At 39.0% G+C, this 7,111-nt stretch overlaps 1 non-coding gene across 1 annotated transcript; it reads right to left on the bottom strand.

Moving 5' to 3' along the window:
- Positions 1-6,572: 6,572 nt before the first annotated feature.
- Positions 6,573-6,679, bottom strand: LOC113893894. Its single transcript, XR_003511406.1, has one exon. It is a non-coding gene; the product is annotated as a U6 spliceosomal RNA (small nuclear RNA).
- Positions 6,680-7,111: the final 432 nt, after the last annotated feature.

The following is a 7,111-nucleotide window of genomic DNA, read 5'->3' on the forward strand; positions in this document are numbered from 1 at the left end:
TCTTAAATGATTTTTGAGATTAGGTTAAAAAAATCAGAAAATATTTTTTAGGTAAAATGTACTGCTGCTGCTGCTAAGTCACTTCAGTCGTGTCCAACTCTGTGTGACCCCATAGATGGCAGCTACCAGGCTCCCCCGTCCCTGGGACTCTCCAGGCAAGAACACTGGAGTGGGTTGCCATTTCCTTCTCCAATGCATGAAAGTGAAAAGTGAAAGTGAAGTCACTCAGTCGTGTCTGCCGGGGTCCAGCCCCGGTGGATCCAGGGAATTCGAAGCGGGGACGGCATCGGCGAGGATTAGGAAACAACTGCTTAATTAAACTTTAATTAAGGATATAAAGAGTAATGGAATAAGGATAGCTCAGTGAGGAAATTCAATGGAGAAAAGAGGCTGAATAATTCAGCCAGAAGGTAAGAGAAGGAACGACATGGTGAGACCAAGTTTCGGTAAACAAGGCCCGCACTTTATTTTCCAAAGTAGTTTTTATACCTTAAGTTATGCATAGAGGATAATGGGGGAAGGGGTAGAGTCATGCAGCAAGCCAGGCTTTCTTCCTGCAAACTTATCATATGCAAAAGCTTAGGTGATTTGCATCATCTTCTGGCCCAGAGGCCTGTTAACATTTTAAGACCCTTTCTTCAGAAAACTTATTTTTCTCTAAAGGTGATTGGTCAGGAGCCACCCTCCAAAAGCATTAGATAAAGTTGCATTCCTACAGAGCAAAGGTGTGGTGGGCTATAACAAGAAAAAGAATTAACTCAAGGGTCCCAGGTTACAAACATTAAAGCTACTTACACCAATTATATTAATCAATACACTGCCAGGGACACAGCAGGTAAGGGATATGGAAACTTAGCAGCAAACATTGGCCCAACAAGTGAAAATCCCTTCACCAATACAATTTCTAATCAATCTTTTAACTACTCAAAAGAATCTGTGTTTAGACAGTTTAGAACATCTCCTGCTTCTCACAGTTGGGAGGCTCTGAACAATCACATGTGGCCAGAAAAACCTATTCAGGCAGGCTAGAGGATTTCCAAAGGAGTTTGTAGGTTGAAACACTGTCACACCCAGGAATTATTAACTGGAGCTGTAAGCTAACTCTTTTTTCAGAGAGAGGTAGTGGGGACAGCCCCCCGTAAAGTCAGAGGTGTAGGTGAAAACACAAAGCAGAAAGTAGGCAGACTCTGGTTTTGGGGGTAGATGGGGGACTCCTGAGGCTCGATCCCGCCTTTGTGTATGCCGAGCCTCCTTCCTCATGACCTTTGTCATGGGCGGAGTTCCTCACGCTGGCTCCTGGCAGTAATAGAATTCCAGTTGAGCTATTCCAGATCCTGAAAGATGATGCTGTGGAAAGTGCTGCACTCAATATGCAATATGCCGGCTCCTGGCACGCGACTCTTCAAGACCCCATGGACTGCAACCTACCAGGCTTCTCCATCCATGGGATTTTCCAGGCAAGAGTACTGGAGTGGGGTGCCATTGACTTCTCCGAAAATTTACTAAAAACTAGATAATACTACATATATGCACACAATGGAATGGGCAAAAAGTGAAAAGCAGAATGATAATATTAATAACAGAGAAGGTATAATTTAAGAAAATTACAAAATAGGGTAATGACATCATATGACTAAAAATCGTAACTCATATATATCAAATAAAAAGAAGATAAATATGCAAAACAAAAACAACGTAAATACATATAGAACTTGATTAAAAACTTGCAGTGTCAGATTTAGTATAACTCCTTCAGAATCAGACATACTTAGTAGAATACATAAAAGAAAGAAATATTTTTTAAAAACCAATCTACTCCATTATTTCCCACAAACAAGCCTAGATGAAATAAAAAATAGTAGAGCTTTTAAAGGCTACATTTTTTATCATAAATCAAATAAAATATAAAAAGGTAATAGGAAGTCTTTATATATAGAACAATCTGTAAATTAGGAATTATCTTTCTAAAGAAACTCTAAATAACAAGCTAAAACCAAAAACTATAGAACTATATACAGAAAAAAAAAAAAAGAAAGCATTATATCAAAATCTCAGATACAGCTAAAACTGGAATGCCTTCAAATTTAAGGAAGGAATACAATATAAAAACTAAGACTGGCAGAATTAACCAAAAAGATACATGGACAAAAATCAAATATAAAATTTCATAGCTGATTTTTCTCTGATCTTAAAAAACAGGTAGTCTCAGGATATATTGTATCTTTACCTGACTATAGTAAAAGGATATAAATATTCTTAGTTTATTTTATCAAACCAGACACCTCAATACCAAAACCTGATATGTATGCTCTGTGCTTAGGCATTCAGTCATGTCCAACTTTTTGTGACCCTATGGACTATAACCCACCAGGCTTTTCTGTCCATGGGAATTCTCCAGGCAAGAATACCGAAGTGGGTTCCCATGCCTTCTTCCAAGGGATCTTCCCAACCCGGGGATCAAACTCAGGTCTCCTGCATTGCAGGCAGATTCTTCACCATCTGAGCCACCAGGGAAGCCCTGATATGGTACCAATAAAAGAGGAAGAGAGAGACAGAGACAGTGAAAAAGATATAAATAGAAACATAGAGAAAAAGCAGAAAGAGGAGAGAAAACTATTGGCCAATCTCTAAATACAATATTAGTTTAAAAATCTGATTAGTAACTCAAAAATGACCATTTTATGACAAAGAACAGTTGATCAAGGAACACAATGTTAATTCAATACTTTCTTCTGCTTCTGGCATACCCATTCGATGTATATTAGACTGATAACGTCCCACAGCATTTGAATGCTCTATTCTATTCTTTCCACTCTCTTTTCTCTTTGTGTTTCAGTTTGGGTAATATTTTTTGACCTCTCTTCATGTTCACTTGTGCTTTCCTTAGCTTGTTGCATCTACCCGTGGGCCCATCAAAGGCATTCTTCTTTGCTATTAGCACACTTTAGATTGTTAGCATATCCACTTGATTTTGTTTGAATAAATGTACCACGTGTGCCTGAAAAAAACGAGATTATGTCCTTGTTGGAGGTTGTGTTCTATGTAGGTTAATTACTCCTTCTGCATTTTCCGTATTCAATTGAGAAAGGTGTATTACAGTCTTCACTAAGATAGCAAATTTGTCTCTTCCTTTCTTTTTAAACTGTTATTGGATGCATACAGATTGATGATTGAGATATCTTTCTGCTGGAAGAGATCATTGTGTAATGTTCTTCCTAATCTTCAATAATGCTCTGAGCTTTAATGTCTATATTTTCTTTGGTAAGAATAGTCACATCAGCTTTACTTTGGGTAGTGTTTGTATGTTATAGTTCTTTTCTCTTTTTTAAATTTATTTTTTAATTGAAGGAAAATTGCTTTACAATGTTGCGTTGGTTTCTGCCATAAAACAATGTGAACCAGTCAACTTTATATATGTATATATATATATATATGTGTGTGTGTGTGTGTGTGTATTTATGAAATATATATAGCCTCCTTCTTGAGTTTCCCTCCCCTCCTCCACAACTCACCTCTCTAGGTCATCACAGAGCACCAAGCTGGCCTCCCTGTGTTATACAGCAGCTTCCCACTAGCTATCTATTTTACACATAATATTGTATATACATCAATGCTACTTTCTCAGTCTGTCCCACCTTCCCTTTCTCCCATTGTGTCCACAAGTCAGTTCTCTACAACTGCATCTCCATTGAGTTCAGTTCAATTCAGTCGCTCTGTCGTGTCCGATTCTTGCTACCCTGTGAACTGCAGCATGCCAGGCCTCCCTGGCCATCACCAGCTCTCAGAGTCCACCCAAACCCATGTCCATCGAGTCAGTAATGCCATCCAGCCATCTCATCCTCTGTCGTCCCCTTTTCCTCCTGCCCCCAATCCCTCCCAGCATCAGTCTTTTCCAGTGAGTCAATTCTTTGCATGAGGTAGCCAAAGTATTAGCGTTTCAGCTTCAGCATCAGTACTTCCAATGAACACCCAGGACTGATCTCCTTTAGGATGGACTGGTTGGATCTCCTTGCAGTCCAAGGGACTCTCAAGAGTCTTCTCCAACAACACAGTTCAAAAGGATCAATTCTTCTGTGCTCTATCACATCCATACATGACCACTGGAAAAACCATAGCCTTTACTAGATGGACCTTTGTTGGCAAAGTAATGTCTATGCTTTTTCATATGCTGTCTAGGTTGGTCATAACTTTCCTTCCAGGGAGTAAGCATCTTTTAATTCATGGCTGCAATCACCGTCTTCAGTGATTTTGGAGCCCCCAAAATTAAAGTCTGACACTATTTCCACTGTTTCCCCATCTATATCCCATGAAGTGATGGGACCAGATGCCATGATCTTAGTTTTCAGAATAATGAGATTTAAGCCAACTTTTTCACTCTCCTCTTTCACTTTCATCAAGAGGTTCTTTAGTTCTTCTTCACTTTCTGCCATAACGGGGGTGTCATCTGCATATCTGAGGTTATTGGTATTTCTCCCAGAAATCTTGATTCCAGCTTGTGCTTCTTCCAGCCCAGCGATTCTCATGATGTACTCTGCATATAAGTTAAATAAGCAGGGTGAAAATATACAGCCTTGACATACTCCTTTTCCTATTTGGAACCAGTCTGTTGTTCCAAGTCCAGTTCTAACTGTTGCTCCCTGACCTGCATACAGCTTTCTCAAGAGGCAGGTCAAGTGGTCTGATATTCCCATCCCTTGAAGAATTTTCCATAGTTTATTGTGATCCACACAGTCAAAGGCTTTGGCATAGTCAATAAAGCAGAAATAGATGTTGTTCTGAAACTCTCTTGCTTTTTCGGTGATCCAGTGGATGTTGGCAATTTGATCTCTGGTTCCTCTGCCTTTTCTAAAACCAGCTTGAACATCTGGAAGTTCACAGTTCACCTATTGCTGAAGCCTGCTTTGGAGAATTTTATTTTATTTATTTTTTCAAGTTTTTTATTTATTTTTTTAAATATAAATCTATTTATTTTAATTGGAGACTAATTACTTTACAATATTGTATTGGTTTTGCTATATATCAGCATGAATCTGCCACGGGTGTACACGTGTTTCCCATCCTGAAACCCCCTCCCACCTCCCTCCCTGTACCATCCCTCTGGGTCATCCCAGTGCACCAGCCCCGAGCATCCTGTATCATGCATCGAACCTGGACTGGCCATTCGTTTCACATATGATATTATACAAGTTTCAATGCCATTCTCCCAAATCATCCCACCCTCGCCCTCTCCAACAGAGTCCAAAAGACTGTTCTATATGTCTGTGTCTTTTTTGCTGTCTCTCATACAGGGTTATTGTTACCATCTTTCTAAATTCCATATATATGTGTTAGTATACTGTATTGGTATTTTTCTTTCTGGCTTACTTCATTCTGTATAATAGGCTCCAGTTTCATCCACCTCATTAGAACTGATTCAAATGTATTCTTTTGAATGGCTGAGTAATACTCCATTGTGTATATGTACTACAGCTTTCTTATCCATTCATCTGCTGATGGACATCTAGGTTGCTTCCATGTCCTGGCTATTATAAACAGTGCTGCAGTGAACTTTGGGGTGCATGTGTCTCTTTCAATTCTGGTTTCCTCAGTGTGTATGCCCAGCAGTGGGATTGCTGGGTCATATGGCAGTTCTATTTCCAGTTTTTTAAGGAATCTCCACACTGTTCTTCATAGTGGCTGTACTAGTTTGTATTCCCAACAACAGTGTAAGACGGTTCCCTTTTCTCCACACCCTCTCCAGCATTTATTGCTTGTAGACTTTTGGATCGCAGCCATTCTGACTGGCATGAGATGGTAGCTCACTGAGGTTTTGATTTGCATTTCTCTGATAATGAGTGATGCTGAGCATCTTTTCATGTGTTTGTAAGCCATCTGTATGTCTTCTTTGGAGAAATGTCTCTTTAGTTCTTTGGCCCATTTTTTGACTGGGTCATTTATTTTTCTGGAATTGAGCTGCAAGAGTTGCTTGTATATTTTTGAAATTAATTCTTTGTCAGTTGCTTTGTTTGCTATTATTTTTTCCCATTCTGAAGGCTGTCTTTTTCACCTTGTTTATAGTTTCCTTTGTTGTGCAGAAGCTTTTAAGTTTAATTAGGTCCCACTTGTTTATTTTTGCTTTTACTTCCAATATTCTGGGAGGTGGGTCATAGAGGATCCTTCTGTGATTTATGTCGGAGAGTGTTTTGCCTATGTTCTCCTCTAGGAGTTTTATAGTTTCTGGTCTTATGTTTAGATCTTTAATCCATTTTGAGTTTATTTTTGTGTATGGTGTTAGAAAGTGTTCTAGTTTCATTCTTTTACAAGTGGTTGACCAGTTTTCTCAGCACCATTTGTTAAAGAGATTGTCTTTTCTCCATCGTATATTCTTGCCTCCTTTGTCAAAGATAAGATGTCCATAGGTGCATGGATTTATCTCTGGGCTTTCTATTTTGTTCCATTGATCTATATTTCTGTCTTTGTGCCAGTATCATACTGTCTTGATGACTGTGGCTTTGTAGTAGAACCTGAAGTCAGGCAGGTTGATTCCTCCAGTTCTATTCTTTCTAAAGATTGTTTTGGCTATTCAAGGTTTTAAAAATATGGAACGCTTCATGAATTTGCATGTCATCCTTGCGCAGGGGCCATACTAATCTTCTCTGTATCATTTCAATTTTAGTATATGTGCTGCCAAAGTGAGGACTGGTTTGGAGAATTTTTTTTCTAAATTTTTAAAAAATTTATTTATTTTAATTGGAGGCTAATTACTTTACAGCTTCCAGATGTTCAAGCTGGTTTTATTTTTTATTTATTTTTTTAAATTTTATTTTATTTTTAAACTTTACAATATTGCATTGGTTTTGCCGAATATCAAAATGAATCCGCCACAGGTACACGTGTTCCCCATGCTGAACCCTCCTCCCTCCTCCCTCCCCATACCCTCCCTCTGGGTCGTCCCATTGCACCAGCCCCAAGCATCCAGTATCATGCATCGAACCTGGACTGGTGACTCATTTCATACATGATATTATACATGTTTCAATGTCATTCTCCCAAATCTTCCCACCCTCTCCCTCTCCCACAGAGTCCATAAGACTGTTCTATACATCAGTGTCTCTTTTGCTGTCTCGTATAC

This window comes from Bos indicus x Bos taurus, chromosome 5, assembly GCF_003369695.1.
Source record: "Bos indicus x Bos taurus breed Angus x Brahman F1 hybrid chromosome 5, Bos_hybrid_MaternalHap_v2.0, whole genome shotgun sequence".
NCBI lineage: Eukaryota > Metazoa > Chordata > Mammalia > Artiodactyla > Bovidae > Bos > Bos indicus x Bos taurus.